This window comes from Wyeomyia smithii, chromosome 2 (assembly GCF_029784165.1).
Source record: "Wyeomyia smithii strain HCP4-BCI-WySm-NY-G18 chromosome 2, ASM2978416v1, whole genome shotgun sequence".
NCBI classification, from domain to species: Eukaryota; Metazoa; Arthropoda; class Insecta; order Diptera; family Culicidae; genus Wyeomyia; species Wyeomyia smithii.
In genome coordinates this window covers 126,271,891-126,296,983 of record NC_073695.1, presented here as the reverse complement: position 1 = coordinate 126,296,983, position 25,093 = coordinate 126,271,891, and the positions used below count along the sequence as shown (strand labels likewise).

General features: G+C 38.1%; 1 protein-coding gene across 4 annotated transcripts in view; it reads right to left on the bottom strand.

The window, feature by feature from the left end:
• LOC129724662 (putative uncharacterized protein DDB_G0286901) overlaps window positions 1-24,802 on the bottom strand; it is a 34,184-nt gene extending 9,382 nt beyond the window's left edge. For 2 of the 4 annotated variants that reach the window (XM_055679741.1, XM_055679742.1), the window contains exons 1-2: window positions 24,391-24,649; window positions 24,249-24,331 (exon numbers count right to left, since the gene is read on the bottom strand). The gene's annotated coding sequence lies outside the window, so the exon portion shown is untranslated. The other 2 variants (XM_055679743.1, XM_055679740.1) reach the window with 2 other exon arrangements.
• Between the last annotated feature and the right edge of the window lie 291 nt (window positions 24,803-25,093).

The following is a 25,093-nucleotide window of genomic DNA, read 5'->3' as shown; positions in this document are numbered from 1 at the left end:
TCGCCTACTGCCATCGGTGTTGATGTCCGCTGCTGCTGCCTGCTGCTAGTGAACTGATTTGCTTGAGAAGAAACAGTCTCTTATATAGCCCAAAGAGTGCATTCCCGGCTAACTAGGTACTCCATTCTGTCGTCCTTTTTAGGGAAAGGCAGCAAGCGACTAATCAATAACGTGCTGTGATATTTTCGAATTTTTACGTGTGAAATTGTGTGTGCACATAGAATATTTAGTGTCTAAAGTGTACTATAGAAAGATCTTCATCAGGATAAGTAGAAGTGCAGTAATATCTGCTGCTTATTTTGAATAAATTTTGCAATTTTATTTGCTTTCCGCCACGGCTGGCTGCCGTCGGCTTTGTTTTTTTCTTTTTCAATTGTCTCTGCCGGTAGTGTTGTGTCGCCGTACAGCATCCACTGTGCAGGTAAAATGGAATGTGCAAAGTGTAATCAAACGGTTGTGATCAACGATGTCGTTTACTGTTGTAACTGCAAACAGAGATTTCACTCTCGCTGTGTAGGCATCGGTAATGCGGCTATTAAGTTGATCAATGCGAATGACAATCTTCTGTTCAAGTGTGATAATTGTCTATCGGTTCAGTGTTGTGATGAGCAGAATGTATCGGTTTTGGATGTCAAAGTAATAATAGACGAGATTAACAAAATTTCTGCCTCTTTTACAGATTTGCAAAACAACATTGCTGCTCAGATAGACAACGCGTTCAAGATCGGGATGGAAGAAATGAGATTAAATGTAAAAGGTACTCTGAAGGAAAGAGTTGCCGATTTTGAAAAATTAATGCATGAAAAAATGAATAATATGACTCTGTCATTTTTTGAAAATAAACGTGATAGGGATTTAGTTGCGATGAATAGTGTGATATCTGAACCGGCTGATCTCAGCCGTAATTCAGCTAAAAAGGTTAAAAAACGAAAGTTAAATGAAGATGAAAAACAAAGTTTTAGCGATGAACCGATGACTTATGCAAACGTTTTGAGCGGTAGTAAGAAACGTAAGGCTTGTCCGGTCATCGTGATTAAACCAAAAGAGTCCACCCAAAGTAGCGAAGCTACGCGGGAGTTTTTAAAATCAAAATTAAATCCTAAAACACACAAGATTAGTAACTTTAAAACCGGGAAAGACGGCTCTGTTATTGTTGAGTGTGCAACAAAAGAAAATGTGGAGGTGGTGAAAAATGGCATTAAAGGTAATCTGGGTGAAAGCTATACAGCTGTTGTTCCCACACCTCCGGTGCCAAGATTAAAAGTGTTGGGCATGAGCGATCAATATTCCTCAGATGTCTTCATTGACTTTTTGAAAAGTCAAAATGAAGACATTGCAATTGGAGATGTCAAAGTCTTGCGTACGTATGAAAATCCACGTTTCACGTATAACAAGTACAACGTTGTAATAGAAGTCGATAAAAAGACTTATGACTGTTTATTATCCGCGAAAAAAGTAAATGTTGGGTGGGATCGGTGCCCTATAGTTCCAGCGATAAATGTCCTTAGATGCTTCAAATGTGGAGAATTCGGCCACAAGAGTACAGATTGCAAAAACCATGAAACGTGCTCTTTGTGTAGTGAGCATCATAGAACTTCGGAATGCACATCCACTGTATTGAAATGCGTTAATTGTTCTAAATACAATAAAGATCGTAAAATGAATCTGGACGTTAACCATGCGGCATCTAGTTCAGAGTGCCTAGTTTATAAAAAATTGAATGATCAAAAAAAAGGCAGCCTGCATTTCAATAAATAGCAATCAGGTTCCAGGAATGTGTGTAGCTTAGATATTATATATTTGAATATTGCTGGTCTCTCTACAAACTACGTAGCTTTACGTCATATTGTAGAGTTGAATCGTCCATTTTAAGTTTTTTTGTCAGAAACACACATAGTAGATATCGATGCATTTGATCAATATTCTATTTCGGGATACAATATTGCTGCCTGTTTGTCACATTCTAGACATACTGGAGGGGTTGCTATTTATGTCAAAGAACCAGTACAATTCAATGTTTGTTTCAATGAAGCAATTGAAGGAAATTGGTTTTTGGGCATAACAGTGGACCGAGGCATGAAGGTTGGTAACTATGGTGTAGTTTATCATTCCCCCAGTTCTAGTGATCAGCGATTTTTGCAAATACTAGAAAACTGGTTTGAGTTATTTGTGGATAGCCGCAAATTTAATGTGATTGCTGGTAACTTTAACATAAACTGGCGTGATAGCTTTAATTCGAGCCATTTGAAGAGATTAATAGAGTTTTGCAATTTAAAACAAGTTGTTACTGAATATACGCGTATTTCTAGACACAGTAAAACTTTAATTGATCATGTTTATACAAACTTTGATTCTGTTCGCGCTGCAGTAAATTCTGAATTGAAAATAACCGATCATGAGACTCTTGTTATTACTGTAAATCAGAGTATAAACAGTGATGATAATTTAGTTAAATTAAAGTGTTGGAAAAATTACTCGAAACGAAAGGTTTCGGATCTTGTCGCGAGAAACGTGGATTTCCCATTATCGGGGTGCCTTGATCATAAAACCGATGTTCTCAATAACGTCTTAAAAACGTGTACTAATCAGTTAGTGGAACAAAAGTTTGTGGTTGTGAAGAACTCCAACAAGTGGTACACTTTGGATCTTTTACGTTTTAAACGTAAGAGAGATGGATGGTATAAATAGTTTTGTAGAACAAATAGTAATGATCACTGGCGTAACTATACGATGGCGCGTAATATATATTCTCAAACTCTGATCAAAACACGGAGCGAATATATACAGAGGAAAATTGAACATCATAAAAATAACAGCAAAGAGTTATGGAAAATATTAAAGTCATTGTTGAAACCTGGCGTTTGCAAATCGCGGTCCATAACCTTTAATGGCACAGAAGAACGATCAGAACAAGCAATCGCTTCTAAGTTCAATACTTATTTTATCGATAGTGTTTCAGATATCAATCGATCTATTGAATTGGTGGATGAACCTGATGAAATGAAACAGCCAATTAATGTTAACTGTACTTTGACCGGTTTTCACCCTATTTCATACATAGAACTGAAAAACATTTGTTTTTCAATGCAAAAAACGGCTGGAATCGATAACGTTAATGCAAAAGTAATTCAAGATTGCTTTCATGTCATCGGACACGACCTCCTTGGCCTAATCAATGAATCGTTACAAACTGGGCACGTGCCACGAGTTTGGAAGGAATCTTTGGTGGTTCCTATTCAAAAGGTTGCTGGTACGAGTAAAGCCGAAGAGTTTCGTCCCATCAACATGTTGCACACATTAGAAAAAATTTTAGAACTTGCTATCAAAGGCCAACTTTTAAATTATCTTAATATGAACAGTTTGTTAATACCAGAACAATCAGGCTATCGAGAAGGTCATTCTTGTGAAACTGCGTTGAATTTGGTGTTAGCAAAATGGAAAGAAAATATTGAGCGTAACGAAACTATTGTTGCAGTGTTCTTGGATTTAAAACGCGCTTTCGAAACAATTTCTAGGCCCTTATTGTTACGAACAATAAAGCGCTTTGGTATTACAGGTACTGCATACAAGTGGTTTGAGAGCTACTTGTGTGACAGAACTCAACGGACTATTTTCAATGAATTTACATCTTTTCCCATGGGAAACATTCTTGGAGTACCTCAAGGAAGTGTATTAGGGCCCATTTTATTCATAATGTACATTAATGACATGAGACAAGTTTTACGTTTCTGTGATATTAACCTTTTTGCTGATGATACTGTACTGTTCGTTGCAGCCAAAGATCTTGATTTTGCTATTATTCGCTTGAATGAGGACTTGTGTTCGCTGAGTAGATGGTTGAAATTCAAACAACTAAAACTGAATATAAGTAAAACTAAATTTATGGTTATTTCGCGCAACCGTGTTACTGAAAATGTCTCTGTGGAAATTGACAGCGAGACACTTGAACGCGTACGTGAGATGAAATATCTTGGCGTGACTATTGATGACAAACTTAAGTTCAATATTCATATTGACAATGTCATCAAGAAAATTGCCAAAAAATATGGAATTCTCTGTCGTTTGAATAAAGAGTTGAGTACTTTTAGCAAGATTCATCTCTATAAATCAATCATCTCTCCCCACTTGGACTTTTGCTCTTCCATTTTATTTTTGGCAAATGAAACTCAAATATCGAGGTTACAGCGTTTGCAGAATAAAGTTATGCGGTTAATTTTGAGATGTAGTAGATTCACTTCCTCGGCCTTGATGTTGGATGCCTTGCAATGGTTATCTGTGAAGCAGCGAATTGTGTTCATGACGATGGTGTTCATTTTTAAAATAGTTAACGGATTGCTGCCTCGATATTTGTGTGATCGAATTGTGAGAGGAAGTGATATTCATAGATACAATACTAGAAACGCGACAGAAATTCGAACACCAAATTTTATTTTTGGAGCTTCGCAGAATTCATTATTTTTTAAAGGAATTAAGGTGTTCAATTCGACGCCTACACAGGTCAAACGTGCAGCAACGCTACTTGAGTTCAAGAGACAATGTATTTCACACGTCAAAGCTGTTTTCTAGGCAGCTAAACAGAAATGTTTTACAATTCACGCACTAAATTGACGAAGTTTTCATAACGGATGATTTTATGTGGACTTTTGCTGTAATAGCTCTTTAGTATTTATTTAAGCATTGTAAAAACCATTATGTTCGTCCCGATGATAATGATGGATTTTGTATTTAATGTAGTAGTAAAAAAAAAATAAATGAGTAGTCTACAAAGGTTTGAGAATCGCGCGCGTTACACAGATATAAATGACTACCTTTCTTAAATTAATATTTGACATTTTGAAAAATAAAGTTTTTTTTTTTTATTTACATACATACAGATGTATTATGCTGATGTATGTTATGAAAATTAAGTTTTTGTGACACAATAAACTTTTAAGTAGTTCTGGACATACGTCGGATTACTCGGGAAAATTATGACACTTTTGATTGTCTTTGGACGTTGAAATTCCTAGCTGTTCTAGGACTTTTTCGGGTTGGAAATTTTCTAGACTTCCCTAGGTGGGGACATCCTCATGAGTCTCATGTTAAGTTCACGGTTTACCTGTGCTTTGCTTGCTGAGTTCGGCGGGAATGGCCTTGTTGGGACTGTAGCAATTTAGCTGTGGGCTAGATTGGGTGTTGGCTTAATTCAGATGTGAATAATGTTCAATTGATTGAAAGAAGTAAAATAATTAGAACTTGGTAATCTTGGTCGTAGAACGGCTTACACGCTCATTATTTGTTACTCCAAAGTGAGTTAGATATGACCCATTTTTGAAAAAAGTGGAGGTACCCTAATTTGAGTACTTTTACGGTTACTCACTTCTGAGTAAGGGCGTCATACGTCAAAAACTGATTAGAATCTACTCTGTTTATGCAAACCAGGAATTAACGAAATTGAGTACAAGTTACCCAGTTTGCCAAAATTTGGAAATTTGATGATTTCTGGTTTTTGTAAATCTGACTCAATAAATAAAATAAATTCAGAACAATCAAAACAGATTTATTTTTCATCGAAACATTATAAAAGTTTTAAATCATTCACGTGTCTTTATATAATGCGGCAACCAACCGGTTCACAGTTGCCCGTGAACTGTGGCTCATGTTTTTGCACAGTACGCACACCAGAAAATCCGTCATCATCCGTCACCAAACACTGCGAAGGATTTATATTGTATCGATTGCATGTATTGGGCACTGTACATCGATACAAATGTTTCCGTTCATTATCACGAATAAAAGCCTGATTTAAAACGGCATCGCAGGACACACAACATGCGGTTGTTCATTTTGAAGAGATGTTTTTTATGTTTTCAAATCCTCTGCAATAATGATGTTGAGCTGAAATTGTTATGGAATATTGTTACATGTTGTTTGTAATGTAGTTGATTAGGAAATTATTGATTTGATGAAAGATCAAATACTTACTGCTAGCAAACGAATAAAAAGCGACATATACATATACTCAGGGGTGAGTAAACATCATGGATAATAACTCAAAACTGAGTAAACATGGTAATTATGAAAATTTGAGTAAATGTTACTCAATTATCCAGTACCCGATAACTCACTTTTTGACATTTTGCATAAGAATACCAAACTGAGTAGATCCTAATCAAATTAGAGTTAAAATAAAGCAGCGTGTAGCGTAAATTTGGCATATTGAAAATATCAATCCGAATAAAAAAAATGTTTTGCAGTTCCTCTTCAATCACGATGATTTATGCTTCGCGTGGGAGAATGGAAAAGCACTAAAAGTTACCGGGACCTGTGTATAAGTTTGTGGCTCAGTGAGACACCGGATAATATGTCGATTGATTACGCTTACTCCAAACAAGCTACCCAATGTCCGTTGAAAATTCCATGTATCACCAACAGCCGTAGTAACTCAGAATCTCATCCAGTTGTCAACAGTGAGGAAAAACAGAATTAAAATTAATCAGAAGCAAAAGATCAGAGACAATAGAAAGAAGGTCTATGGCGTTATCATTTTTGTAACCATTTAAAAAATAAAATATCGTGAAGATTTTTGGAATTCAATGTTTTGTTTTTATTATATTCGAGTTTCATCTCATTTTTTCGCATTTTGCTATTGCTAAATCACAATACTTCCCATCAACTAAGACAAACTTGAAATGTCAAACGTTCTTATGTTCGATTGGAACAAGTTTGGACAGTTCGATTGGAACTATTCAGTGACAGTCGTCCAAACTTTAACTCTAGGGCTTTATGCGAACCTCTCTGCTTAGGTCAGTTTTGGGATTTCTGAGGATTTGGGAACACAAATGTTGCCAGATTTATTTCTCTTTTGATAAAATACGTGAAGACTTCAAATTGACACGAGCAAAGTTGTCAAAAGGATGGATGATTCAATACAAATTTTGCATTTTAGCGTCCGCCATTATGGGGCGTAAGAAGCTGGATACCTGTCTTTATATATCATTTGAAAAAGCCGCGTTTTCTGAGCAAAACGTAACTTTTTAAAAATGTTTATCGTTTTCCTTCGATTTTTAAATGAAGAATAAAAAACTGCTCGAAATGTCTAAAATGACATTTCGCACACGTACGGTATATGGGAGAATTGTTATTTAAGGTATTTCGAGCAGTTTGTTATTCTTCATTTAAAAATCGAAAGACAATGATAAACATATTTTTAAATCACGTTTTGTTCAGAAAATTGCACTCTTTCAACTGATATATAAAAATTAGAAAACCGTGTAAAACTTCAGGACCCAATTTTATGCCTTGTTCAGACTACGCCGGATATCACCTGATATCGCCAGATGATATCGGATATTACCTTAAGCGTTCACATTAGAGTGAGCTGATATGATTTGACATTTGCTTTGATTATTGAAAAGAGAAGAAAACAAAAACTGGTCAAAGCTAAAACAAGACAACAAGAGCAATGGGATTAGGGTAAAGATGTCAGCGAGTTGGCTCGCACCAACTCGAACTCTCATATGCAATTGTCAACGTGTGCGGGATGAAAATAGTAAAAATATTTCCTTTCTTTTTTCTCGCATGCAACGCGAAGTTAGAAATTTGTAGGGTTGCGTCAATTGTCTGTTGGCCATGTTGCCAACTGCTTGAATTGTGGTTATTATTGGTTTTCGAACATGATATCCGCGATAGCATGTAGCCGAGGTGATATCCGTTTGATCCGTTTGATCCGTGATAGCTCGTTTGTATGGGATATCAGGTAATATGGATGGTGATATGGCCTCGATAGCACGAATCGCCTGATATCAGGTGATATGCGGTGTAGTGTGAACGGGGTATTAAACAGTTCACGTGTGCTGCATTTTTTAGGTATCTACTAATGCCTAATGAATCGAAGTTGCAAAAATGTATCGTCCGAGAAACATTTTAAATAAATAAATGAGTGGCGTATTTTGAAGTGTAAATCTCAAATTACGTCTTTTATTTATTGTTACCTCGAAAAAAAGAAAACCCCTCATATCAAATTTGTACCGCAAAAAGTTGTCCTGATCTTTAACCCATACCAAATAGTAACCCTAGGCTGGAGGAGATGGATAACTTCGGATTCGGAAATACTCAACTAGTCACGTTGATAGCCAACAAAGATCTGACTAGAAATGGGCGAACGGTTCACGAGCCGTCCAGGTCCAAGTGAACCGGTTCTTAGAAAAGAGCTCACGAAAAAGAACCACGGTTCTTTGAGCACACCAGAACTGTTTGGAGCCGCTCTTGTAGAAGAGCCGTTTCACCCACCCCTAGATCTGAATATCTTAATTCCACCTATCCAGCTTTCCATGAGCGGTAATGGCGGACAGCGCACGCAGCCCATTTTGACGTTTTCTGTAGGTCAGAGAATTTTCAATCGCAGTAACGGAGTGAAAAACATGGAAATTTTGCAACGTAGCATAGCAACTTTAATAAACAGTTTTGTTTATTATGATCCGCGCATGCGCACGACGAAATTAAAATAACAAAACGCCCATTATTTGTTGAAGTTGCTACACTACGTTACGATGTTGTGATGTTTTCTACTCCGTTACTGCGATTGAAAATTCCCTGACCTACAGAAAACGTCAAAAAGGGCTGCGTGCACTGTCCGCCATTACCGCTCGTGGAAAGCTGGATTCGCTACATGGCCGAAGCTCTCTTATATTCTCTTTCTTGCTTTCGCTCATTCTCTTGTACCCTGAGCGAGTTCTGAAGCGTTTCCTTACTACTACACTTGTTATTGAATTAAAAATCTAAACTTATAAAAATGCAGCTCTGTCTGTCTGTTCGTCTGTCTGTCTTTCTGATTCATATAGGCTTGGAAACTACCGAACCGATCGGCGTGAAATTTTGTATATAGGGGTTTTAGGGGCCGAGAAAGGTGACTAAGATAGTTCGAGACCCCTCCCTCTTCTGCAAGGGAGGGGTCCCATACAAATGAAACACAAATTTCTGCACATCTCGAAAACTAAGCAAGCAAATGGAACCAAATTTGAGATGTGGATGTTTTTGGGAGTAAAAAATATGTCCATGTTGACTCGACACCCTTCCCTCTTCTGGGAGGGAGGGGTCCCATACAAATAAAACACAAATTTCTGCAAATCTCGAAAACTAAGCAAGCAAAAGGAACCGAATTTGGCATGTGGATGTTTTTAGGAGTAACAAATATGTCCATGTTGATTCGACATCCTTCCCTCTTCTGCAAGGGAGGGGTCCCATACAAATGAATCACAAATTTCTGCACATCTTGAGAACTAAACAAGCAAATGGAACCGAATTTGGCATGTGGATGTTTTTAGGAGTAACAAATATGTCCATGTTGATTCGATACCCTTCCCTCTTCTGGAAATTTCTGTACATCTCGAAAACTAAGCAAGCAAATGTAACCAAATTTGGCATGTGGATGTTTTTAGGAGTAACAAATATGTCCATGTTGATTCGACACCCATTCCTCTTCTGGAAGGGAGGGGTCCCATACGAATGGAATACAAATTTCTGCACATCTCGAAAACTAACCAAGCAAATGGAACCAAATTTGGCATGTGAATGTTTTTAGGAGTAACAAATATGTCCATGTTGATTCGACACCCTTCCTTCTTCTGGAAGGGAGGGGTCCCATACGAATGGAATACAAATTTCTGCATATCTTGAGAACTAACAAAGTAAATGGAACCATATTTGGCAGGTGGATGTTTTTATGGGTGGTCCCCGTGGCTCTGTGGTTAGCTATGTCAGTCGGCTAGCTCTCCCACACGGTTGTGATATCGGATTCGATTCCCGATCGAGTCAAGGATCTTTTCGAGCTGGAAATTTTCTCGACTCAGCACTGGGGCACGGTGTATCGTTGTACTTATCCTACACATACAAAATATGCCAAAATCAATATCGATAACGAATTCTCTCAACTAATCTAGTTGATCGAGACCGCTATTAGCCCCAAGGCTAAGCGTGCGATATTGCTTGCATGTTTTTACGGGTAACAAATATATCCATAATGGTTTGACACCCCTCCCTCTTCTTTTTGGAAGGAGTAACCTACAAATGAAATTCAAATTTCGCACAGCTCGAGAACCAATCAACCAAATACAACCAAATTTAGCATGCGAATATTTTTAGAGGTAACAAATATGTCCATAATGGTTCGGCATCCCTTCCTCTTCTGTAAGGGAGGGGTTCCATACAAATGAAATACAAATATTTGCACATCTCGAGAACCAATCAAATAAATTAAACCAAATTTGGCAGGTGAATGTTTTTTGGGATAACAAACATGTCCATATTGTTTTTACACCCTTCCTTCTTCTGGAAGGGAGGGGATTTCCACAAATAAAGCAAAAATTTCTGCACATCTCGAAAAATAATCAAGTAAATGGAACAAAATTTGATATTCCGTAAAACGGGATCAATGTGATAATTTTTTTCACTTTTTCGTGAGTATTTATATATTTTACAACTGAAATTACTGGTTTCATATTTTTAAAACCAGTACTGGCATCCTTAGAACTTGAGAAGTTAGTTTTCAAAGCCCTTCGAAAATCCTGAATATTAAAAACATTTATTTTTCGTCGTTGTTTCAATTTTCCTTATTTGGGGTAATTTTGATCAGTTTCAATTTTGAATAGTTTGGAAACCTTTTTGAACTGAAAATGTTAGATAATGCTTTGATAACATGTTTAGAGACGCTTCCAGTTCTCCTTGACTGCTTTTTCTGCGGAGGATGGTCCTGTCCTTGCATTTAGCCGCGGTATGTACTGCGAGGCATTTTTATGCCATATGTAATTTTATCTTTCGATGATGAAAAACGTAAACGTTGGTCGTGAAAGTTGCCAGAAGTATTTTGTAAGTCAACAATCGTTGTAAAATTTTTGTGTTCAGAAAACGTATGTTGATCTTATATGCAAGGCCTTTTCAACAACGGAAGTATCAATAGCTCTAGCCTCTTACGTTCTATGCTAAGACAAGACGCGACAGCTGGCTTCTTATTTTTCTTTTCGTAACGGCCGTCATCCCCGTCGAAATTTTTTTGAACGTTCCATACCGTTGATGCCAGACTGATTATTTTTAACAACTTCTGCAGGTCAATGAAAATAAAACAAATTAAAATTGCAATATTTAGGCGAATAACATTCAATTCTCATTTATTATTTTATGTTCAATGAAGCATACTTCTACTATCAAATTTTTTCTTCCTAATTTTCTTGGTACCCAAATTTTTTCTTTCTAAGTTTCTTGGACTTCAACCGAAATAGTAATAAACGATTAATCAATGCATTTTTAAAGTTATAACAGTGAAATACATTACTCGGTAATATCATGTACCCTGCATACTTTTGCATCATTATTTATGAACAATTATAATAGCTAAATTATGACTCTCCAGCATCACTGCTTTACAGTGAAAAGTAACCTCGTTGTATTTTCTACGTGACGATTGCGTTATCGAATTCAGCCAATCAGCAGCCGGTTCAAATTGGTTGAATGTAACGGTGACCAGCTGTCACGTCTTGTCTTAGGTTCTATGCTCTAGCCAAGACAACATCCTGGCGTAGGGCAGGATGTTGTCATGGCTAGAGCATAAAACTGGACTTTCTTAACAAATATAAACTAATTAACATTGAATGTAATAAATTTGACTAAAATTTTTTCTGGTTGATTGAGAAAATTTAATAACAAATTCGGAAAACATGTCAATGAATAAGAAATGTTCAATATTCGACTAGTATAAAGTGCTTTTTCTGGCACTTACTGAGAGTAAGAAATATAACGATCAAATTGATTTTAAAGTTTGGTCATCAAAACAATAAAAAATTTCAACCAATACAATATTGTTCAGACCTCGAATGACACAAGACTAAGATGTTATACTCAATTTTAGCAAAAGTAATCACGGAGCAGTTTTATTTCAACTATTCATGAGAAGGGTAAAACTGATCAATGTTACCCCGCTGATCAATGATACCCCGTTTTACGGTGTTTGAGAGCAAGAAAAATTTTCATGGTGGTTCGGCACCCCTCCCATTTCTGGATGGGAAAGCTATTATACATATCAAACACAAATTTCTATGTTGGTTTGACACTCCCCGGAAGGGGAGGGAGGTCTCCCATACAAACTTAACAGATATTTTAACCAGATTTTCCGTAAAACAGCCTAAAATGATCGGGTCGATGCATAGGAGCCATTTTGAAATCCAAGATGGCGTCTACCGGTTTCTGAAGAACAGCGGAAAATGACCAAAATGAATGTTTCCGGAGCTAGAATGACACCCAGAGTTCAGAAATTGATTTTACATGCCATTTTGAAATCCAAGATGGTAACACCCAATATGGGTGTTCCTTAAACCGGAAAAACACTGAAGAGTTAGAAATTGACTACAAATATTATTTAAAAATCCGAGATTGCGACTTACGGTTTCTGAAAAATAGCCCAAAGTGACCAAATACCACCCAATATGAGTATCACTGGAAACATAATGATAAAAGGAGCTAAAAAATGACCTCAGATACAATTTTGAATTATAAGTTGGCAATTTCTGGGAAACAGCCGAAAAAAACCGAATACTACTATATATGGATATTTCCATAATCGAAATGATGTATAGAAGCCATGCCCAAGTAACCCAAAGTTCGGATAGAAGTGCCTCTTTGGGCTTATGCAGCCACCAATTCAAGTCGCAAAAACTTCTATTCAGCTGCGTTTTTAAGTACCTATCCTAACTTTCAAGTTTATGATAAAGCTCCCAATAGCATGCTAAACAGCTTATTGTGAACTAAAGGTGATACTTTGAAGTTTATTTATAGTATGGGTTAAACCCTGTACTACCCGTAAATCAGCTTAAAAGGAACTTTAAAGAAACTTATTTATAAACATATAAATAAAAAAGTAATACGTTGAACGTATATTTATATATATATATATATATATATATATATATATATATATATATATATATATATATATATATATATATATATATATATATTTTTTCACTAACACAGGGTTTTTTCTATATGATTACTCTTATACATTCTAGAAGGATATAATTAGAATAGAAGGGAAGCAAATAAGGAAAACTTTTTTTTTTTCAACCACTCACCCTCATATGTTCTGGAACCGAACTCTAGATCTTTCACTCAAATGCCAATAACACAACTCATTGGGTCATATCTGCACGTAGCCGATAGACGATTTATCACCGTGTCTTAATTGAAAATTTATAATGAGCTAAAAATAGAACAAAACTAATTTTAACTTGCATGTAGCCTATTGTGAACTTTGATTTAGTGTCAGGAGCCTGATGTGAACTTTGAAGTCGCATAACAGTACACATATCAACTTTAACTGAACCTATTCAAAAAGAACGTCATTTGTTTTTTCTTTTTATTTTACACTTAGCTCAGAACGGTTTTCTTCCGGATACCTTACTTTTAAGTGTCATTTTTTAACATGCGAAAATATCGAAAGATCATAACGAAAGTTTATCTCTACAAAACTCTCTCTTTGTCAATCCTTGAAATTGTTTTAAGCCTGTATTACACTCTTTGACCAAGCGTCAAATATTTGGCACTTTTTGACAGATAAAAATTTGGTTAAAGATAATTGTTTGTCACTCTTCAATTTTAACATGGGGCAAACATGGGCATACAACAACCATGATGTAAAACTAATTTGACCATTTTGTCAGAAGGTCAAATATTTTATCATTAGACAAAGAGTGTACTGCAGGCTTTACAATGATGATTCCATACTCCACCAACAGTGATCGTCCTTTTTAAACAACCCTTATCCTTTTTGACGTCTTTTGTTTGCATATCCAGTGCTGAAAATCTAGTATACTTCATGCCGTTGATTTTCGGAATTTCGCGTTGGTTATTTGATAAAAAATTAAACATGTACTAACAACTCGAATGAAAACGAAGTTCTATTGCAGAGATGCTGTTTGTGATCGTTGAAACTACTGATGCCAAGGGGAGAAAAAAGCTTTCTGCTGTGCCAGAAAAATGGACACAGATTTCGGAACGCGGGCAAACAAAAAGCGCTGCAGAACAAGCGAAATTGCTCCAAAACGCCGAAAGTGCCCCTAAAAAAGCGTGGCTAAAGACTCGTTGTGTTGTGAAACGTCAGAACATTTTATCTTATGAGAATGCTATGTCTATACTAGAGGAAATGTCTGGGGAGTCATCTTCTGTTGTGAGCATCATCCACAAGAAAAAAAAGAGGTAAGCGAATCAAAAGATTTTTTAAAAATGCTGCTGCCGGATTGTACCATACAGCCATGAAAAGAAAACATCAATGAGGCATGTGTAGGACAGACCCAGCTAAAAACTCCTCAATCTGATTGTTCGACTTTGCCACCAAATGTACTAATGGTTGTTCCTGAGGATTTTGTTGTTCCTTTACCACTATTTAATATTGAAAATAAAGCAAATGTCGAAACGTCTTTAGAGAGCCATAGCCAGAAACAGTTGGTTCAACCCGCAAAGGTTGTTCATCAAAGTAGCAGTTTATCGATTGAATCGATTCTAAACAACAATTCCGTGCTGGTCCAAAATGATTCTTACGTTTTGCCTAGACATGGCGGCACTGAGGCTGTTGAATTTGTTCAAACAGTGTTTCCGGATCAAGTTCAGGAAACTTCGTACGAATCGGTTCCAAACAGACAAAACCTGCTTCACGTGTCAGAGCCTAGAGCTTATCAAGAATGTGCATCAAAATTTGACGAGATGATTGAATTACAGCAACGAATGAATAGCAACATATTTTTGTTGGAGAGACGTATGGCTGAAATTTCAACACAAAATAATTTCATCATGGATGTACTTCAAAGCGATAACTATAACAACACTGGTGCACGCGATAAAAAGTCTTTTAGAATTGATCCCGTTAGCGATCCAGATGAACTTTTTGAACTGGAAAGTAAATTGAAGGATGTTTCGTATAAATCTGATTGGTAAGATAAACATTGTTATTTTTCATGGATTAAAATTAAATATTGATTATTATGTTCTAGATTCAATGGCTTCGTATGAATGTCACCGGTAATTGTGCAGACAATCGCATGATTTGTGCACTGGACTTACTTTTCTCTAAGGAATTTCAAGCAAAATGTACGTGGACAGGTGCAAGTCGCAAAGGGCTTAAAACAGCTGTGATGCCGAACCAGAACATTCTCGAGGTATTCCAAAAAATTGGCAGCGATGACTGCGAATACGTTAACAAACAAAAACTTGCAGGCTTCTTCAAAAGAAAATTAAAAAACTCTTTAAAACGTTTAAAGACTTCCGGCGCTCGTCAAAGTACGCGTCACGTGAGAAAACAAAATGTTAAAAAGCAAGTGTTGATGCGTTCAGCAGCGCAACCGATGAAAACACGAATCATTTGGAAGATGATACTCAATCCGACACGATTAAGTCATCCGATGACAGGTGCATATTGTTTTTTTTTTTTGTAGGGACTCTTCAACACTTGTTGGCTTACTGCTGCCATAAAATATTACTATTGGCATCGGTCCAACCTCAGGAATTTCGTGAATATTAAATAGAATGGGCCAGAATTGTGATTTGCTGCTATTGTAGATGGGAATCCCGTCGATATTCACATTAATTGAAATAGCTACTGGAGCTTCAATGTTGCTAGAATTGAACAAATATATATTCAAAATCATAGAAATAAATTTTGCATTTACCGGAAGTACTCCAGAAGGCATCGTTTTATTCCTTTGTATCAATATTGGCCCCCCCAAAAGCGGAGCAATACTTGAAGTTTCTTCACGAGACGTTTACAGAAGTGTGCGAGAACTCCGGGACAATGTTTTCTCATTCGTTTTTTGCCGGATTATGTCCATAATTAGATTTATTGACTGATGTGTTTGGTTAGTCTTCAAGGCCCAATATCTTATGCTTTCTAACGGGATTAAATTTTCGATCTTGTCGGAATCGAGTCCGTATTCCTCATTCTGACCTATAGACAGATCAAGGGTACTGATACTAAAATTGGCTTTAACGAAGGTGTGCCATGTTAATTTGTATCACGCTTAGTTCGTATATTTATTTAACTTGGTGAAAAACATGGTAACTGCCGTTATCATCGCCATTTACTGGAAGCGAAACAACGAAAAATTAAACAATATATGAAGCTTCTACTTTATGTAATTATTTTCTACCTAGTTGATTCGTTTGATTTTCCTCAGCCCACTTGCGCAGTAATTTTTCGCGTCGGTAATAAAATAAACCAGTTTTTTTTATTTTTTTCCGAGTACTTCATCTCACTTTCCTTAGAGACTCTTCAATTGAAACTACTAGAAAAGTATCATTTAAAAACGCTTTTGAGGTAAATTTAAAGTTCAAAAGAAACCTTTCCTGAACTCGTGAGTTATTTATTGGAACTTAAAACGAACTTTTTATTGAAGTTCACGGAAACTATCAGATGAAACTTTTGATAAACCTGGAAGCTGTTTAAGATTTCGAAAAATACCTCGTGTGAACTTTTAAATTATGAAGTACCTTAAAGGCATCCGTAAGTATTTTATCTGTGCTTTAAAGTAGCTCAAAGGGCCGCAAGACACTTTTTTGAGCATAAAGTTTCTTGTGAACTAATTGTAGTTTCTTATTCAGCATGAAAGTTCCTTGGAACTAAATATGAACTTCAATTGAACTTGAAAGTGATGGTGTTCAGAATTATTCGAACTCCTGGTTACTTGGGCAATCATTGACCATGGACACCATTTTGAATTCGTAGATGATCACTTTCTGTTTCTGGAAAACAACGAAAATTCAGGAAATACCCATATTGAATACCATTCAATATGGGTATTTCCGGAATGGAGGTGCTGTACAAAAGCCAAAAGTCAAAACCAATCATTTCAAAATCACACCATACGAGGTTTGGTGGGGACGCAAGCCGAACGTTTCCCATTTGAAGGTGTTTGGGTGTAGAGCATTTGTCCATGTGCCAAAAAAAAAAAACGTAGCAAACTTCAGGACAAGTCAAAGGAAATGACGTTCGTCGGTTACTCTAGCAACCACAAAGCCTACAGGTTCATCGATATGGCCACTAACAAGCAAGTGATTAGTCGGGACGTTCGTTTCTTTGAGGAGGAGTTGGTGCAACCCGGTATAGGCATTCCCAAGCTTGAGGAAGAATCGTATGAAGAGCTTCTTCAGCCGTTACCACTTATGCAATCGGTGAGTAATGATTCTGGTGTTCTACAGCCGTTCCCGTCTAAGGCAGCAAAAAATCCCGAAGTCCCAAATGAAAGTGGAAAAGGTAGTGAGGATGAAAATTATATTTCCTGCGACGACTCTCCGAGTGAAAAAACCGGCCCACGCAGATCAAAACGACTGAACAAAGGGGTAGTGTTACGAAGATTCCACGTAATGGGGAATGTGGCCATAGTAGCTGAGCCAAGTACCTGCGACGAAGCGCTAAATGGACCTGAAAGCGCCTTCTGGAAAGCAGCAAGGAGGAGGAAATACAATCACTTCAAGAGAATTCAACTTGGACTATTGTAGCACTTCCAGAGGGACGGAGGGCCATCGGCAGTAGGTGGTTGTACAAACGAAAGTTAGACGAAAACGGACAAATCACACGTTATAAAGCGAGACTGGTTGCTCAAGGCTTTAGTCAGAAATTTGGAACTGACTACGACCAGGTGTTTGCTCCCGTGGCAAAACAAGTCACTTTTCGAACTTTGCTAACCATTGCCACTCGTCGTCAACTTCTTGTAAAACACGTGGATATAAAGTCGGCCTACTTGTACGGAACTCTAACTGACGATGTGTACATGAGTCAACCAAAAGGGTACGAGACTGGAGCATCCGGAGATGTGTGTCATCTAAAGAAGAGCCTCTACGAGTTGAAGCAGTCCGGACGAATTTGGAATCAAACGATTGACGACTGTTTCAAGAAACTGGGTTTCATCAAATCGACTGCTGATGCGTGCCTGTATGTGCGAACTACGGGCAACAAACAAGTATTCATCGTATTATATGTGGACGACATGCTCATCGTGTGCAAAACGGAAGCTGAATACGACGACATCCTGGCTAAGGTATCAAAGCAGTTCAAGACGACATCTCTCGGCGACGTGCGACAATATCTGGGCATTCAAGTCGAGCGTGCAACTGATGGACGTTTTCTGCTAAACCAACAAGGCTACATCCACCGATTAGCATCGCGATTTGGGCTCGAAATGGCAGAACCATCCCTGATCCCAATGGATCCCGGCTATTTGCAAGCAAAGGAGGAGGAAGACAATAAGCTACCAAACAATAAATCCTACTCTAGTTTGATTGGTGGTTTGCTCTACATAGCGATAAATACGAGGCCAGATGTAGCAATTAGCGTCTCGTTACTTGGACGAAAGGTCAGTGCCCCGAGTGTCGCAGACTGGACAGAAGCACAAAGAATTATGCGGTACCTTCTGGCGACGAAGCATCTCCGCCTAAATTTTGGCAACAACAATGCTGATCTAAAGGTTTTCGTGGATGCAGATTGGGCGGGTGATCAACGAGACCGAAAATCCAACAGTGATTACATAATCTTTTTCGTTGGCGGTGCAATTTGCTTGGCGGCCAGAAAGCAGTCGTGCGTTGCATTATCATCTACCGAAGCCGAGTTCATCGCTGCAGCTGAAGCGTGTCAAGAACTACTTTGGATTCAGAAGCTAATGAAAGACGTAAACGAGCCAGAAAACCAAATTCTGCTGTACGAGGACAACCAGAGTACCATCCGGCAACTGGAAACCGAGCAACTACAGCAACGATCCAAACACGTTGACACTAAGTTTCAGTTTACCAAGGACCTCGTTCAACAAGGTGTGTTAACTATAATTTACTGTCCATCGGAGCATATGGTTGCGGACATGCTCACTAAACCATTGAGCAAAGTAAAGCTATACAAGCATAGGACCGTAGCTGGAGTGCTTCCAGTCAAGTTTGAGAAGGAGTGTTGATAAAGCAAACTTAACAAAGCAATCAGCTAGAAGCATTTGGATCACAGCAATCATATAAATGTTTTAATAAAGATATTTTCTCATTCCACTGTTACCATTCAACAAGATCAGTTTGTTATTTAACACGCTCTGCTAACACTTTTATACCTGTAGTTTTTGCAGTGATTGCTTTATATTTCTAGGAGAAAGACAAAACCAAAAATAAATCCACCTATCGGTGAGACCTAGCCTTTCTCTTTCGAACTTATTATTTGGTCGGCGTGCGACCAGACTGAGCCAAAATCAAAATTTTCGGTGAGTCGATTTTACCATCAATAATTTTAGCTATAGAAAGTGCTTGTTCAATTTTCCTGCGTCGTTCAAGAGTGTCGAGTCCAAGTAGACGACAGCGATCCGGATACGGAGGCAAGGTAATCGGGTCACGCCAAGGTAGATTTCTCAATGTAAAACGAATGAACCTTTTCTGCACACGTTCAATACGAATGGTCCATACTAGCTGATTAGGGCACCAGATCATGCTTGCGTTGTCAAGTAGAGGTCGTGCCAACGAACAATAGAAAGCTTTTAAACAGTAAGGGTCGTTGAAATCACGAGCAATTTTAGAGATGAAGCCAAGCTGACGTGCTGCTTTAGCAATGATATTCGAGCGATGCAAATTAAAAGAGAGTTTCGAATCCAATAAAACTCCAAGGTCGTTGATCTGATCTACTCTCACAAGTTCCTGATCATCGATATGATAGTCAAAGACAATTGGATTCAACTTACGATGAAAAGTTATAACGCGGCATTTGGAGACACTCAGAAATAACCAGTTTCTACGGCACCAGCATACAAATATGTTCAAAAGTTCTGCAAACGGCGACAGTCCTCAACAGTACGAAATTCGAGGTACAATTTCAGGTCGTCAGCATATACCAGTTTTACACCAACACCTAACAGCAAGGTCACGTCATTGAAAAACAATGCAAAACGTAGAGGGCCCATATTGCTACCCTGTGGGACATCTGAGTTATTCGTAAATTGAGATGAACAGCAATTTTCAAGTTTTACGCGCAATACTCTATTGCGTAGATAGGAGCTCAACCATGAAATAAACTTCTGAGAGGCATCGAGTCGCGAAATTTTCTCCAGCAGTATATAATGGTCAATTTTGTCAAACGCAGCTTTCAGGTCCGTGTATACTACATCAACTTGAGCTTTTCGTTCTATGTTGGAAATGCATGTCGATGTAAAATCGAGAGTATTGGTGTTGACGCACCGCCCCGGCATTAACTGTGCTGGTCAGTAGAGATATAGTTCTTTACACGAGATAAAACAAACGTACTCACGATTATTTCGAAAAGTTTAGAGGCAGCCGAAAGGCTTGTTATACCTCGATAGTTTTTCACGTTCCGACGATCTCCACTTTTGAATACCGGAAACATGAAGAATTGTTTCAAAATTTCAGGAAGTTGGCCTTGTTCGAAAGATTTGTTAAAAAGGCAACACAAAGGTTAAGCCAAGAAAGGTGCGCATCGACCAAATATCACTGCCGGGATACCGTCAGGTCCAGCAGAGAACGAGCGTTTCATTTTCTTCGCAGCAGCCAAAACCATATAGGTAGTGATGTCGAACGTACTCAAATCCACTAAGTTAGCCGGAACAAGAACTGCAGCTTCAGCAGCTTCAAGTGCAGATGCAGTATTACTAGCAAAAACTGAAGCAAAAAAAACTCGCAAACATGTCACAACACCCTGAGTTTGATTTTGACTCAGTCCCATCGTAGTAAACATTTTTGGAGATTGAAGTACGTTTTCTTTTCGAATTGACGAAATTCCAAAAGTTGCGAGGTTTCATGCGAAGATCAGTTTGAACCCGCATAATATAACGCTTGTACAGAGTGGCATTCAGTCGACGGTTTTCCAACGGCGACATTTACGCTGCCAACTATTACGTTCCCGTTTGAGCGCACGCAGATGTGGGTTAGACCAGGAAGGGGAAGCGGGTGCCTTCACAGATGGCAAATTCGAATTCAACCACTGGTACAAAGTATCGCAAAATATCGTAGCCATATGAGCCGTTGCGAACCAGAGTGGTCTATGTGCCATCGAGCAAATTGTTCAGGAGAAGCAATTTTCTAAAAATCTCTGAATAAAATTCTGTTCAACGGATTCTTTCAAACAAATTGTTCTAATATAAAAGTTATGAAGTGGTTTAACATTGGGATACATAAAATTAACAGTTTTTTTGCGAAATCGGTGATTTTATCTCACCAATGTACATAGACCACTCTGATTTCATATATATATTCACCGGAATCCTCGAATCGTTTCGGAACAGAGTGGTCTATGTACACAAGCCCGGTAAATGACAAAGAAAATGACGGTAAATCGTATAAAATGGCTAGTGCCACATGTTATATGATACATATAGCATGTCACATGTAAGATGTCACGTGTTACATTACATGTAACACAAGATATTACATATTACATAATATTTTACATGTTACATCTTTCGTGTTACATTACGTGTAACATGTTACATATCACGTGTGACATGTACAAAACAAGTGGCATGTTCCTTATCACATGTAATATGCTACATGTTACGTGTTACATGATAGTATTGCATCGATTTATGTACATAGACCACTCTGTTCAGGAACAAAACGGCCATTCTGTTTCGGACGAATTTTCAACATGGAATAAATCAGCTTTAAAATTCGATTTTCCGAAATTTTCTTAATCTCCCAACTTCAGCTTTTTGAGTAGATGCGGTTTATGCAAAAAACTCATTTTCGAAAAAAATGGTCTTTAGACCACTCTGTTCCGCAACGGCTCATATCATCAACGTTGTCTTGTTCGTCCAGAATGGTCCAGTTTAGGTTCGTCAAGCAGTCAGTTAAAGCAGTAAAGTCAAGTTTGCGGTAATTCAACACACTAGATTCGCGATATGTGCGGTAGCGGCAAAACAAGAGGAGCGACGCAAACATCAGCAGCAAATCCTCGATCGGGAGAACAAAAGGCCATGTCCATGTATACGGCCCAGATGGTTGCGCTGATTATTTGCTTGGCGGAGGTTTAAAAAGTTCATGCCATCGACTAGCGCCGAAGCAGCAGCAGAAAGTTGAGATGAACTGGTGAACTGAATACCGTCTTCACTGTTGCCCCAAACTATGCGTGGCTGATTATAATCACTGCAAATCAGAACTACTTCATCGTTCACTGGGCTATTGCTACAAATCTCCACAATCGAGGCAATATCGAATCGATCACACTAACCAGCTGGCTTTTGTCGGGTGGAATATACACTCCACAAATTAGTAGCTTTGCGCCGCGAATTGAGGCGCGCACGCACACTTGCTCCAAGCAACGACCATTCATTGTTTCGGAAATTTCGGAAGTTTCGGGGGGGGGGGCGTAACAAGCAAGCGATTCGGGTTTTTGGTCGATCATCAAATTCACGGAATAGCATACCGACAGGCCAAGACGATGGGTTTAATCAAAAACATCATACCAAGAAGACTGGGAACTCTGCCTGAGATTGAGCGACAGTTTTGGCAGCGCAGTCTTTTAAGTAAAAGTGGAACTGACGCATGCTAGTGTGTGTGCTGGCGATGCAAATGCAAGCCGAACGCACAGGCTGGACCATCACATACGCACACTCTGTCTTCGCAGAGATGTAATTACCAGCACTTTCATAGAAAACTTCCACCTTTAATAGATGGAGTGCGCTATTTCATTTGACGCTTGTTATTTGTATGAGATCGATCCAGAGATGCCAGTCTACTTGATATGATGTTTTTGGTTCAATGCATTCGGTTTCAAGTCAGGATCTAAACCGATTTTATAGGACACAAATGACATGTTAGAGACGTCTTTCCCTTTGGGGACGAGCCGTATCACATCAACTGGATCAGTAACGTTCAAACAGCGGGACACAATTTTCTGTACATCACTGTCCGTTGGTAGTGGATTCAAGCGTGAAAGGTATAGCCAAAATTTGTTGGCGTCGGGAGCGATCGAGGGAACCGAGAGATCACTCAAGTCAATAGCGTTTGTGCCACAATCGGATTGGATTTCTGCGATCACATTTTCATCAATGCACCTACGTTTGGTAGTAAACTTACAACTAACTTAATTGCTAACTTATTGGCTATAAAGAGAGCTTATCGTAGCAATTGAGGATTGCAACGATTCTTGTCGAAAATTGTTAATAATTTTATTTGACATAGCTTCTAATGGTTCAACACCAGTAAGTCTATGTAATTCGAGTGTACCAAACCAAGGAGGACGCTTCAAAATCATTTTCAGAATTTTATTCTGAATCCTTTGGAGCGTTTTCTTCCTTGTTGAACAGCAACTTGACCAGATCGGTACAGCATAAAGCATTGCTGGTCTAAAAATTTGTTTGTAAATCAAAAGTTTGTTCTTTAAACAAAGTTTAGAATTCCCGTTAATAAGAGGATATAAACATCTCGTATATTTGATGCACTTGGCTTGCATACTTTCAATGTGCTCTTTGAAAATAAGTTTTTTATCGTAAATTAGTCCCAAGTACTTAACCTTGTCAGACCAACTTAAAATAACCCCATTCATCTTGACAACGTGATTATTGTTTGGCTTGAGAAAAGAAGCCCTAGTCTTAAGAAGAAAAATTATCATTTGAGTTTTAGAAGCATTGGGAGAGATTTTCCACTTTTGCAAGTAGGAAGAAAAAATATCTAATTTTTTCTGCAATCGACTGCATATGACACGAAGACTTTTCCTTTTACGGAAATGCTTGTGTCATCGCAGAAGTGATTTGCTGTTGATTTCATCGTTCTTTGCATCAATATATTTCGAAATATTTTCATTCAACTCTGAAATGTTAGGCAAGTAGGGGAATTCAACAGCAAATCACTTTACTTCGACGTGATTTTCATTTACAGTGTACATATACAGTTTTCTCTATAGACCATCGCACGGTGACGTCACGCACCTGAGTTTGACAGCTACTGGTAACTTTGTTTACCTCCGGGTGATGCAGTTTGGTTCTCAATTATAGCAAATCTTTTCAATTGTGACCAAAATGTCCTTTAAATGTTGTACGTGAGGTGCCAGTACACTAAGAACAATTATAAATTGAGCAGCATTTCCACTACGCACACGATTGCTACATCAGAAAAAAAGCACAAAGTCCATAACATAAACAAAGTTACCACTAACTGTCTGAAAAGTGAGGTTAAAGAGATTCGGTGAGATAGTCTATAGACCATCGCACGATGACGTCACGCACCTGAGATTGACAGCTACTGGTAACTTTGTTTACCTGCGGGTGATGCTCAATTATACCAGATTATTTCAATTGTGACCAAAATGCCTTTTAAATGTTGTGTGGGAGGTGCCTGTACACTAAGAACAAATGTAAATTAAGCCGCATTTCCACAAATTAATCTGAGCCCAGGACATACCTGAGATTGACAGCTACTGGTAACTTTGTTTACCTGCGGGTGATGCTCAATTATACCAGATTATTTCAATTGTGACCAAAATGCCTTTTAAATGTTGTGTGGGAGGTGCCTGTACACTAAGAACAAATGTAAATTAAGCAGCATTTCCACAAATTAATTTGAGCCCAGGACATAAGTTCATTGTCATTCACTGTTACTCGGTACAGGGATGCCAAAGGCTCGAGTAAAATACAGTGACTATAGTGTGGGGAAAAGAAAAAGGATGTTCACACACCAAATTTTCATTGCTGGAAACCAGCAAAATTTTGCTGATTTTCGGTGTGCTGTGTTTCCAGCAATCTGTTCAGCAAAACGAAATTTGCTGATTATTCAGTAATGCTCAATTGCATTAAAATGACAGATCGTTTGCTGCATGTTCAGTAAAACAAAATACAAATTACTGGTTGTCAGCTATGACAATTTGCTGTACATTCAGCAAACATTCATTTCTTGTCTTGTCTTAGGACGTGACAGCTGGTCACCGTTACATTCAACCAATTTGAACCGGCTGCTGATTGGCTGAATTCGATAACGCAATCGTCACGTAGAAAATACAACGAGGTTACTTTTCACTGTAAAGCAGTGATGCTGGAGAGTCATAATTTAGCTATTATAATTGTTCATGAATAATGATGCAAAAGTATGCAAGGTACATGATATTACC